The sequence below is a fragment of the Tursiops truncatus genome, chromosome 17, assembly GCF_011762595.2.
Source record: "Tursiops truncatus isolate mTurTru1 chromosome 17, mTurTru1.mat.Y, whole genome shotgun sequence".
In the NCBI taxonomy this organism is placed as follows: Eukaryota; Metazoa; Chordata; class Mammalia; order Artiodactyla; family Delphinidae; genus Tursiops; species Tursiops truncatus.
This window is the reverse complement of record NC_047050.1, coordinates 73,080,257-73,094,376: the sequence shown is the minus strand read 5'-3', so window position 1 is coordinate 73,094,376 and position 14,120 is coordinate 73,080,257.

Here is a 14,120-nt window from a genome sequence, read left to right as displayed (position 1 = left end):
ACAAATGAATTTAAAAAATTACAAGATATCCTCTTGGTAACAAAAGATTTTACTTTCACTGAATCTGACTAGTATTTTTGGGAAAAGGTGCTTTTTCTTCCAATATCTTTTACCTGAGGATTTGTTGCCAGGGAACAGGCTACACAGGGAGAGGAGAGGATTGTGGAGAAGATCTGCAATAGGATTGTGCAATTTAGAGATTAATACATTTCTCTCTCCATCCCAGAGTGATTGTTAAGTTGGAGAGCCAAGAATAAGGTAAGTCATTTTATTTTTGTCAATTACTGGTCACATTTTGACCTGATGAACTTTTACAGGATGGCATGTTAAAGGGAAAAAAATGAAAGGGGAAAGAATAAATTAAAAACATTTACTGCTTTCCTGACTATTTTATTAACATCAGAAAGACAAAAGTGTCCACCAAAATGGGATTGCTAAGTAAGCACTGGTTTTCAACTGGATAAAAGATTATTTGGCTACTAGAATTATAATTCTGATGACTATAGAACTTATTGCTTGTGGCTTTTATGATACTTTGGATATATGAACTCTCTAGTAGGTGGGGACACTTCTAGAACAAGCATGTGGATGCCTCACCCTAATAAGACTTAATAAGAAAGAATGTTGCTATGGTTGTGTCCATGGAAAATGTCCTATGTCTACAGGAGTAGAACCTGGGGACTCAAAGATAAAATACACAGAACCTGGGGACACTTTTAGAACAAGCATGTGGATGCCTCACCCTAATAAGACTTAATAAGAAAGAATGTTGCTATGGTTGTGTCCATGGAAAATGTCCTATGTCTACAGGAGTAGAACCTGGGCACTCAAAGATAAAATACACAGAACCTGGGGACACTTCTAGAACAAGCATGTGGATGCCTCACCCTAATAAGACTTAATAAGAAAGAATGTTGCTATGGTTGTGTCCATGGAAAATGTCCTATGTATTTTACACCTTGTAACACTAGCCATCTAGGGGCAGATACAATTAAGCGAACCTACAAGAAATTGCCATAGGCTGAGGGCTCAGGAGTCTGAATGCGAAGCGTCATCTTGGTGGAGAAGGAGGAGTGTTTTCACCAGTAAATACATCCAATTTCAATCCTCTAGCTAGAAGCACTACGGAATCCTTGATTAAAGATACTGTGGTTTCATTAGTCATATCAGTCTAAATAGGGCCTATGGCATTTCCCAATTAATAGATCAGCAGTAATCTGCGGCTGACTATTACCTTGACTACAGTTGACTTCCCCTCAAGAAGGGGAATAAGCAGTGTGCAGGGGGAGATTGAACCGCACAGGAGTCTGAACCCAAGGCGACCAGAGACCAAGATGGCAAAAGCGACTGTGGGAATGAAGGCAGGAGATGGGGTGGGGTGTCCCAGAGGGCAACTGAGTCACAGATAAGGAATAAAGGACAGAATCATAGAATTAGAGTCAGACTGTATCTTAGAGATGATAGAGTCCAACCCCCTCAATGGAGAAAACTGAGGCCAAGGAATGCAGATATACACACCTAGCACTACTTAAGCCCTTGGGCAATTTGGGATCCTCAGAGAACAGAGGTTAGGATATAAATCTTCCTCAACTTACGACAGGGTTATGTTTCAAGAAATCCATCGTAAGTTGAAAATAGTATAAAAGCTGAAAATACATTTAATACCCCTAAGCTACTGAACATCAGAGCTTGGCCTACCTTGCCTTAAATGTGCTCAGAATGCTAACATGAGCTGACAGTTGGGCAAAATCACCTAACACAAAGCCTGTTTTATAATAAAATATTGAATATCTCATGTACTTTATCGAATATTTTGCTGGAAGTGAAAAACAGAATGGTCATCTGGCTACAGGATGGTTGGCAGCGTATCGGCTGTTTACCCTGGTGACCAGTGACTGATGGGGCTGCTTACCACCTTCACAAGAGCGTCTGACCACATGTCGCTAGCCTGGGAAAGATCAAAATTCAGAATTTGAAGTATAGTTACTACTGAATGTGTATGGCCTTCACACCATCGTAAGGTCGAAAAATCATAAGTCAAGCTATTCTAAGTCGGGGACCATCTGAATTTGATCCCAGCTTCACCGCTCACTTGCTGTGTGATCCCAGGCAGATTATAAAGTTTCCTTTGTTCCAGATTCCTCATCTATAAAATGAAGAAAATATAAATATCTCATAGAGCTTTGTAATGGGGACATGATTAAATAAATATGAAGCCCTTAGAACAGTGCCTGGCAAATTTCAAGTGTTTAACATTAATTAAATGTTAATTGTTTCAGTTATCATTCCCACTATGATTTATATTACTATAACTACAATCACTGCTTTGTTCATCATTACTGTTTTCAAGTGTAAGGTACGTTCATTCATTCAATAATTATTTACCAAGTACCTTCTCTGTGCCAAACTAGAAGATGTAGGTCATCCCTTTTGGGACCTTCCTGCCTACTAGAGAAACAAAAATAAAATCCTGTTTCCTACACAAAGCACAATGTTACTTGAAAAAGTATTTATAGAGAAGGAGAAGAGTATAGAAGTATGGCATCTAACTCAGACTGGGGGAGGGGAGGACCAGGGTAGTTTATTTAGAAGAACATTGTGTTTAACTCGCCCAAGATTACAGAAACATTAAGTAGTGATGCTGGAATGTGAATGCGGGAAGGCTAATTTCAGGATCCCTTCTCATGATCACTACACTTAAGAGCCTCCCAATCTGTGATCAGTTGACTTCATTAGAATTAAAAACTAAGTACATAACAATAAGCCCAGGGATGGGGGTCAGGAATCAACTCACCTTAATGTGTCTCTTCATTAAAGTCAGAATTTAATTCCCAACAAAGAAAGTGTTTTTATCAACCTTATGCTGTTTCATTCTGAATTGGATCATAATTTATGAAATGCAGGCTCATTTAAAATGACATCGTTAACAATTGTTTGGCAAATGTTAAAGGAAGGTATAGAGACTTAAAATTTCTTAATCAGCCTTGGGAATGTAGCATCATCATAAGATCATGCAAATTAATTGAATCAAAGTAAGTGAGAAAATTACAGAGATGGGCTCTATGCCTCCTTGCCATTTAGATTTATATATAACATCTTTTTATATAGAAACTGCTATATGCCAGTCACTGTGCTGCACTCTTAAAATTAGTCCTCCCGATGAACTAGTGAAGTAAGTAATACTGTCCTCATTGTGCTGATTAAATAAATCTACTCAGAAGAGTTAGTAATTTGTTTAAAGTCACAAAGGCAGGAAATAAGTGACCCAGGATTAAAACTAGGAACATATGATTCTCAAATTGATGATAGTTATTCTACTCCACTTAAAATTTTTCAGCACAAAACAATTTAAACATATATTGATAGAAAAAGGAGCTAGAGTGAGTCTAATTTGTATTAGTACAACAGGGAGCTAGAAGATACACAGGCTTAGTTCACATAGCTTTCTGTCTTAGTCGATCCTGAAAATCTATTTGTAATAGGGAAGAACAAATTTGACTCCACATCAGATCTGTTTCTTTTACTTTAACCTTTGTATTCTATTGCTTTTGCTTTGAGTTAAGAATATTGTCTATAGCCCGAAATATACAGGATAGCCGGTTCTCAAGGCTCTGACCTTTAAGGGTATGACACTTTTCCATTCATATAGAGATAAAAAGTTGCAGAACAGAGAATAACATTTGTCTTGTTGGAGATTTACAGGAACATCATGACCTGACCTATGTAGACGGCTGCAAGAACAAAGGATTCCAACACCAAGAAGTTTCCAACAACCTACCACGCTCCTCCCTCACCCTTGCCCTTAAAAATGCTTTGCTGAAACCCTTAGTGGAGTCCAGGGTTTTTTTGGGCATGAGCCATCTGGTCTCCTTGCATGGGACTTAAACAAACCTTTTTCTGCTCCAAACTCTGATGTTTTGGTCTTCTTTGGCCTCACTGTGCGTCAGGCACACAGAATTGTGTTCGGTAGCATAGAGAAAGGTACTGGACTATGAATAAAAGTATTTTGATTCCTGAACAGGCATTCATTGAATTTAGATTCAGCTAGCCAGCATTCACTGAGCATCTATTATATGCTGGCACTAACAATACTAGAGAATTTTCCACGCATGCCTTCATTCTGGTCATGTAACCACCTTGCAATGGTATTAACGGTATTGATTTATTCATACTTTAAATTTATCAATTTACTGGCTGATTTACTACAGACAGGTTGCCTAGTGTTCTGGGTTCAAGAGTGTCTCTATGTCTCTTTGTCTCTGTCTCTCATCTCCTCTCTCTGTGTCTCTGTCTCTCATCTCCTCTCTCTGTGTCTCTGTCTCTCTATCTCTCCTCTTTTACTTAGTTTTATTCTTTAACCAAATTAATCTTTGAAGTCTGCCCCCAAGGACTTGCCTTAACATGAAGTGAACCCAGAAGAAATCATAGCGAGAGACGGAAAAAGATGAAAGTTGTATCCTGATGTTTTTGCCTGAGCTGTTGTACTCACTTGTCTATTCCTAGACATTCTGAGTATCCAAAGCCTTGGGATGCAATTGTTTTCTGTCTGGAAGAATACAGAAGGAGATGCCTAAATCTAATGTCCCACTGCAGTTTGCATCCTGATTCTACCTGGGAATCCAGGAAACACAGCAGTGATGTGGATAGTGGAGGGGAGGCTGGACATGTTAGAGGTTGATGTATCTGGCTATATCTTAAAGAAAAGTCAGGTGGATGGACCTAGAGTCTGTCATACAGAGTGAAGTAAGTCAGAAAGAGAAAGACAAATACCGTATGCTAACACATATATATGGAATCTAAGAGAAAAAAAAAAAGTCATGAAGAACCTAGGGGTAAGATGAGAATAAACACACAGACCTACTAGAGAATGGACTTGAGGATATGCGGAGGGGGAAGGGTAAGCGGTGACAAAGTGAGAAAGTGGCATGGACATATATACACTACCAAATGTAAAATAGATAGCTAGTGGGAAGCAGCCGCATAGCACAGGGAGATCAGCTCGGTGCTTTGTGACCACGTAGAGGGGTGGGATAGGGAGGGGGGTAGGGAGGGAGATGCAAGAGGGAAGAGATATGGGGGTATATGTATATGTATAACTGTTTCACTTTGTTATACAGGAGAAATTAACACACCATTGTAAAGCAATTATACTCCAATAAAGATGTTAAAAAAAAAAAAAAGAAAAGAAAAGTAAGGAAGGATTTGTAGGAGCCTGATCCCATCACCTCCAACTCTTCCTACCCTCTTTCACACACACAAACGCCAGTAGCTCTAAATCCCACCCCTGCCCAGCCTCCTTCTTCTACTGGATGCCTAGTCATATCTTATAGTCTCTGACTTTTTAAAGTTGCTTTTGGAATTTACAATAATCAAAAGAACTCTGGGACTCTTGTCTACAGTGTGCCTCTTCTCAGGCTCTTAGGACAAAACAGGATCATTTCTTCCATAGGAAGATTAGTGAGAAAGTAGAAAATAATTATAGCTCTAGACTCTGTTCTTAAATTTGACCATAAATCACTATTTAGCTCAAGTTAGGGATTTGTTTTTCTTGTTTGGAGAATTTATTTATGCATTTTTTAGTGATTTGGGTGGGAGGTCATGACTCCATCGAAAAGTTACTCACTCATTATCTACATTTATTTGCATATGTTATTTACTTACATGTAGCTTCTTTACTAGGATATCGGTGTCAAGGGAGCAAGGGCCCTTTCTGTTCTGCTTGCCACTCAAAAAAACAGATCGAGAGCTAGACACTTGCTTTTGTAGTCATTAGAAAATATTTTTTAAAAAATTATGTATTTATAGTAGTAACTAAATCAAGTCCTTTTGATCACTAAAATTCTGAATTATTTTACTTATATCTCTTTGTTAATAAACAACCCCTCGTTTCCTTCATTTTATATTTGTCAAATTATCCTGATGTACTAGGCTTTTTGCTGCCTATGCTACCGGCTAACTCAGTGCAGGACTTTCCTTCCAGTCATATTTGATTAATTTGTTCTAGGAATAGAGCACAGGACTCATGCTTGATCATCCCTGTGAGGACTGACTATGCTGCTTTTTTGAAAGAAGCCCTGGCAGAGAAGATCATCGCAAAATGATTTCAAGAGTGTGACACATTGAAAGAAGGCTCTCAGAGGGCTGTGGCATTTGTAATGAGATGAAATGGCTGTCGGCAAACTTACAGATCTTTCTGGGAAGTTCTGACATTGGTTTGTTTCATTCAGCTGATGCTGCCTGTCAGCACCCTGGACAGCTGCATAGTAAGAACAAAAGGTCCTCTGCTCAGGGCAGCGGCGGCAGCGCTGGAGACGGAGCTCAGGAGGGGTGTCGTCTGAAATGACAGCCTTCTGGTGGGTGGGAAGCCTTGGAGCTGCCCTGGCATCTCAGTCAGTAACCAGAGTCTTTCCCTTCATGTCAGTTTCCAGCCTGACCTCAGGTTAAGCCATGTATCAGGATGACCCTTATGACGAATGGATACAGTCAATCAAATGCTGAGAAACCCTTCTCAATGGAACCAAAGGTACCTGGCTCAGAAAGGGTGGACGTAAATAAAGCCAGCCACCCAGATGACTACTCCAGTGCTCAATAAATAGCCATGCATTGAAAATTTCCTGGCAATATACTTTTTCCTCAGAACAACTCTGTGAGACAAGACAAATAGGTACAATTAGTACCATTTTATAAATAAGTCCATCCAGATTGAGAAAGACTGAATAGGCTGCCCAAGGCTGAAGAGCTAGCCATTGATTAACAGTGACTTGAACATAGGCTCCTTGCTTCTAGGTCCACAGTGATGTCGATTTGCCAAAGACAGGTCAAAAGCACTGACCGAAAGAGCCAGGCTTCCAATGCAATCTGGCTCCCCGTGTCCTACCAGTGATTTCATATTTAAGTGCCCAGAATCCATGTAATTCTCAGTTGGTTATACTCACACTTACTCATCAAAGACAACACACAGAACACTCGCTTGGTGATTATGCATACTTCCTATTTATTCAGTCTTCACAACATCCCTATTGGTTCCTATTACCCATATTTACCAAATGAGGCAACTGGAATTCAGAAAAAAACAGGTGAGATTATATAGTAAGAAATGTTAGAAGTGGGCCTTGAACTCTTGTATTTTGACATTGTTCAGGATGATCCTCTCTACACCAATATCTCCAAAACCTGGACATATGAACATATTCTCAGGGTCACAAAAGTTCTAATTTTTAATGGTTTTTTAAAAATAAAATATTAAGAAAAATGTTATTAGGAAATATTCTGGATCACTTGAATGATGACTTAAATAAGTAAGTGCTGCCACATACTTTGGGGACCAATGTGTGAGTTTCTGTTTCCAGGCTCGTAGGAAAGCGACCACTCAATGTGCTAGTTATTCTTTTGTGTAACATTCCTTAAACTGGGAATTCAGGAGTTGTTAACTAGCACTCTGTCTGCTCCTCTAAATTCAGTTCATTTCAATTTGGCTCCAATCAACACAAATCTGCTTTGTAGGATTAGATGCAAGGCTTTAGGATAAGTACTGTGCAAACAGGAGACGGTCAGACTTTTTCCTGTTCTCAGAGACCATCTCCATAGTCTGAGGGTAGGAGGGCCATGAAATAGGACAAGAATTCAGGTAAGACTCTCACTTTCAAGGCAGAATGTCAAAGCTGTCTCTTGTCATTTGTCATCTAAAGAATCTGACACTTTAAAATCAATGACATAGGTTACACATATAAAAATGTTTACCAGAATTACTGGCACACAGGCAACCAGACAAAAAGAATACATGCTGTAAGATTCTGTTTATATGAAATTCTAGAAAAAGCAAACTAATCTATAGTGACAGTAAGCAGGTCTGTCTGGTTACCAGGTGGTCTGGTTATGAGAGGACACAGGGAGGGGTTAGAAGGAGAGAAAACAAAGAGATGAGGAAATTTTGGGGGGTGATGAGATCGTTCACAGTCTTGACCATGATAATGATTTCAAAATTTATACATATGTCAAAACTTATCTGATTGTACATTTTCAATACATGTGTGGTTTGTTGTATATAAATTATATATTTATAAAATTATTTAAAAGTAAATTACTGGTAATGATTTTTGAAATTTGATCCATGTTATATATAAGCATTTCAAATTTCTAGCCAATTATATTTGCATTAAATGGGTTAGAAAAGAATTAGAAAATTATAGGTCTCTAAGCTGGCCCCTTGAGTTCAGCTTATAATTACTGGGGACCTGTGTTCCAAAGCCCACCAAATCTTTCCTGTCTGATGCTAGGTTTTCCTCTGCAGAGGTCTGCCAGACTGAACTTTTTGCTTTAAATTATTTCAACTTGAGTGTAAGGTCTTTCTTTTCTCATATTTTTTTCCCAATTTGAATGGCAAACATCTCCTATTTTCATGCATATAGTTAAATATTTCTTACACATCAATTATACCTCAATTTAGAAAATATTCCTATCTACAGTTTATATTTTATATATTTACATATCGTTGTATATTTATTTGTATATATTATATAGTCTTTGTTCATATACCCATATTCTGACTTATATTATTAAATATTACTTTGATCAACAAGAAAATGTGTTTATGGAAAAGTAATCAAATTCCATCATAAAGATTTTTTAAGAGACATGAGTCATCCAAATCATGCCTTCAAGCTTTCAAAATTCAAACCAGATAAACTAATATCTAATTAAATATTTAATGAATAGTAAAACTGTAGCGATAACTTCAATATACAAAGTGGAAATAAGACAGCAAATTATGACACACAAATTTGATAGACTTTTATGCAGCCATTAAAGTGATAATTATGAAGGCTATAAAGCAAAATGAAATGCTTATAATAAAAGAGTGAGTGACAAAGGCAGAATGCAAAATCATATCTATGCTATAATTAGGTTTTGCACAGTATATGTTTATGGAGTTCTCAACTCCGTGTCAAGCATTGTCCTAGGCCCTGGAGTTACAGACGTAAATAAAGGCCTGCTCATAGCTTTAAGGCACTCAGTCTGGTTGGAGGCACTGACATGAAGTAAAGAGGACAACGACCTGTAAGACCTGCTATGATAATTATATTGAGAGTAGAAGTAGATCAGAAGAAGAAGTAATAAAATCCACAGAGTGAACTAGAAAACCTCTCCAGAGAAACAGACATCTGTGTGGGTCCACTGGCGCAAAAGCAGCGGTATCTGAGATAAAAATCCCCTTGGTATTTCTGAGAGACACCAAGAGGTCAAATAAACCATTTCGTCAGCAGTGACAACCACTAGGCATATTCCAGACGGCCCAGTTCTCTCTTACCTGCTCTGACTCCCACTTATCCACATCCCAAGCCTGCAAATCTGTTGGGAGAAACCTCGTGATGCCCCTGCCCATCATGAGGGTCTCTATGGTCTCCTGATGCCCCCAAACTGCTGGGTCTTTAGGGGTCATTTCTGATACTCCAACATAACTTAATATTCCAGCATGAAAATACAAAAACAATTTTGGTGGAGCACATTGTGTGGTAAAAGCAATGTTCTTACTAAATTAAGAAATCAACAGAGCAGATATATACTTGAAATTGTGTTACACAACCAAATAATTCCTTGTATAGTGGATAATCATGATGGTATTGAGCAGGCTCCAATAAATCTACCAGTGCAATTAAATTTTTCAAAATTTACAAATATATTTATAAATACAAAACTTAAATGAAGGTACTGCAAAATGTTTGCAAATGGGTGGTCTTAATTACAAAAAAGACTTGACGATGATAACACATGTTCTCTCTCGTTATCAAATATCATCACAGTTTTAAAATGTCTAACTCTCTGTACTGCTTTGAGTACTTCGTGTAGAAATGGTACTATTTCTTCCTTAAATATTGCTGGAGGAAGTCATCAAGAGGACGTGACTGTCTGTTGACCCAAAAGTAGGACCCGGGCCATCGGAGGCTCCTCACGCCTTCCTGTGTCCTTGGAACTTGCACTCTGCCCACTGTTCCCATAGTGGAAGCTGTTTTCAGGGACACAATTGTGAGAGAGCATCTGGATGGTGTATGTGACGAAACCCCATTAAGGTCACCTTGTAAACTTTTAAGGTTCTGGCTGGCGGGTACGGAGATCCATTTGCCTCGCCAACAAAAACAAGCCTTGTATGTAAGCTCCCTGCTTATTCAATCTTCCACCTACCAATCTGAAGTGATCTGCCTTTCTTCTGTCTCTCCCTGATTTCAGTCTATGGGGCCAGTTTCAGATTTCACCCAGGAAGCTCCAGAGTTTGAGAACCACTAACTGTATGGTAGAATTTGCCAGAAAAACGATCTGGACCTTTCACTGTTGGAGAGGTTTCAACTACAAATTCACTGTCTTTAATAGATGTAACACAAGTCAAATTATTTAGTTCTTTCTCCGTGAGATGTGGCAGTATCTTTCAAGAAATTTGTCCATTTCATAAGTTGCCAAATTATGTGTGTAATGTTTCCATGATATTTCTCTATTATACTGTTAATGTCTGTAGAGTTCTTTATTATAGTTCTTTCATTCCTGAGATTGGTAATATGGGTCTTATCTCTATTTTTCTTGATCAGTCTGGCTAATGGTTTATCAATTTGATCTTTTCCAAAAACCAGTTGATTTGGAAACCAATTGATTGAGTTCATTGATTTTCTCTATTGTTTTCCTTGTATTCAATTTTCTGGATTTTTGTTCTGATCTTTATTATATCCCTTCTTCTGCTTGCTTTTTTAATTCACACTTCATTTTGTTTCTTAAGGTAGAAGCTTAAATGATTGATTTGTGAATTTATTTCTTTCCTAACGTCAGAATTTAATGTTTTGAAACTCCTTGACACAATACATTAGCTACATGCTACAAATTTTGATATGTTGCACTTTCACTTTTTAAATTCAAAATGTATTCTAATTTCCTGAATAATTTCACCTTTGTCCCATCAAGTTATTTAGAAGTGTGGTCTTCGGTTTTCAAAGATGTGGCGTTTTTCCAGAAATCTTTCTGTTGTTTATTTTTACTAATCTGTTACTTTTGAGCATACATTGAATGATTCCAATTAATTAAAATAGTTGAGGTTTGCTTCATTGTCCAGAATATGTCCTTCCTTGGTGAATGTTTCAAGTGTACTTGAAAATAATTTTATTCTGCTATTGTTGGGTGAAGTGTCCTGTGAATGACAATTTGGATAATTTTATTGATAGTTCTTAAGATAGTCTATATCTTTACTGATTTTCTGTGTACTTGTTCTGTAGACTATGTGGGGAGGGGGGCAAAATCCCAACTATAATTAATTATGGGTTTGCCTGTTTCTTCTTGCAGTTCTACCAGTTTTTGCCTCATGTATTTTGAATTGTTGGATTATTTCTGTCTTTTAGGGGACTTGATTCTTGTATCATTATGTGAGGTTATTATTTAACAATAACAATCCTTGCTCTGGATGCTACTTTGTCTTATATTAATGTATTCACCCCAGCTTTACTTTTTCTTGACTAGTGTTTTGACGGTCCATATGCTTTTCCTCTGCTCATTCTTAAACTATCTGTACCATTCTACATAAAGAAGATTTTTTGTGGACAGCATGTATTTGGCTGCTAAATTTTATTCAATCTAAGAATCATTTCTTTTTTTTTTTTTTTTGGCGGTACGCGGGCCTCTCACTGTTGTGGCCTCTCCCGTTGCGGAGCACAGGCTCCGGATGCGCAGGCTCAGCGGCCATGACTCACGGGCCCAGCCGCTCCACGGCATGTGGGATCTTCCCGGACCAGGGCACGAACCCGTGTCCCCTGCATCGGCAGGCGGACTCTCAACCACTGTGCCACCAGGGAAGCCCAGAATCATTTCTTTTAATTGTTGTTTTTATACCACTATATTTAATGTAATCACTGATGTGAATGAATTAAATCTACCATCTTGTTTGTTGTCTAGCATTTGTTCTGTGGACTTTATTTACTTTTCATTTTATATTTTATAATGAATTATTATTTATTTTTAAAAATTGTGTATCATGTAAGATTACATGTTGTCCAATATTGGTTTGTTATTTTTATCTCTTTTAAAAAATATATTTTTTACTCTAGGTATGTGTCCCAGTCACGGTTCAGCAAAGATCATTACAAAGAGAAAAACTGAAAGAAGATAGAAATATTTTTTTAAGACATAGGAAATATTTAGAGCATCAAGAAAGCACACACTCTCTTATGTGATCTCTTTCTTTCATTTTAGATAACAATATTAGCAGTTTAGGAAGTATTCTATAAAGACACATAATGTCTTACCCTATTCCCAAATTATTTTATTTGCCTGAATTACTTGTCTAATTAGTTTCAATTATTTGTTACATGGAGGTGAGGAGGAATGATTAATTAGCTAAACAGAATTGTAAGTACTTTGAAAGATATTTGCATATTTTCCCACCAAAGTATAAGATATTCAAAGGCAAGGACTTTGAATCTTATCCATATTAAAGCAGGAGGGTTAAAACCTAGCAGTTAGAAGTTGCAATGCAATATATTTATTGCATGACCAATGAACAATTCAAATGTTAAATTTTAGTTAAGTGTTTTCTAAAAGCTTAACATGAAAATGCCAGAAAAATGTGATATCAACAACATTCATTTTAGTTAGTATATATGAATACAATGTAGTTATGAAGTTATTGAAACAAATTCTCTAGAAAAAAATTGAAAATAAAAGCTACAGTTATTTATTCATTCATTTTAGCCATTGCTATTTGTCAGGTATTAATTTATAGAACATTTGGGTTACCAGATAAAATACAGGAAGCTCAGTTAAACTTTAATTCCAGATAAGCAGCAAATAAGTTTTAGTATACATAGGTCTCATGCAATATGCTATATCTGATACATACCTGCAGTGGCTTAAATAATGGCCCCAAGAAGGATATGTCAAGTCCTAACCCCCAGAACTTGTGAAGGTGGCCTTATTGGGAAAAAGGTTCTTTGCAGATGTAATTAAGGGTCTTGAAATGAGATCATCTTGGATTTAAGGTGGGCTCTAAATCCAATGCCAATGTATCCTTATTAAACAAACAAACAAAAAAAAAAAAATGGAGAGGACACAGCCATAGAGGAGAGGGTGATGTGAACATGAAGGCAGAGATCAGGTGATCATCTACAAGCCAAGGATTGCCAGCCACCATCAGAAACTGGAAGGCATGGGATAGATTCTCCATCAGAGACTCCTGTAAAACCAACCCTACAGACACCTCGATTTCAAAGTTCTAGTCCCATGAACTGTGAGAGAATAGATTTCTGTTGTTTTAAGCCACCCAGTTTGTGGTAGTTGGTTACGGCAGCCCTAGGAAACTAACGATACAGATACTAAAACAAATTATTGCTGTTTATCTAAAATTCAAACTTAACTGGACATCCTATAGTTTTATTTGCTAAACCTGGCAACCCTGCTTTAGGTGAATTATCTCATTTAATTCTCTCCACAGCCATGAGAACTAGGTATTATTTGTTCTGCTTTACATTAGGAAACTGAACCCTAGGACATTCTAAAACTTGCCTAATAAGTAAACTGTTAATTAAATAACTGAGTCAGAAATCAAACCTGGGACTTTCTAATTCAAAATCTTTAGCTCTTAATATACTAGACTGTATCCTGTAATGTCAAAGGGTGACCTTTATGATATGATATAATATTATAGTAATATACATATAGTACTGTTCCACTGAGTGTATTTGGGTTGTGGAGAGTAGGGGAGAGAGAGAGAGATAGAGAGACACTGAGAGAGAGAGAGCACACATCAGAATAGTTGAAGGCGTACGGAGCAGAAACAACACAATGCAGGTTACTGCTGGATTTAGGAGGGAGTTAAATTCAGAATATACATAGTGATTGCCCTCAGGGAGTAGAGAGAGCATATACTAAATAAACAAAGGGATGAAAATGAGCGCCACAGGTTCAGAGAATCTCAAGATAACCGATATGAGTAGAACAGAGCAGACAATGCCTGTGGGAAGATGTACGTATCTTCATCATTTTTGTTTCCACCACTTCTTTGGTAATATGGTTTTAGTGTCTGGACTCCCAGCAATGTCAAGGTTATTTCCAACCCAGAGTTGTAGAGATGTATATTGCAAGCCTGGCTTGGT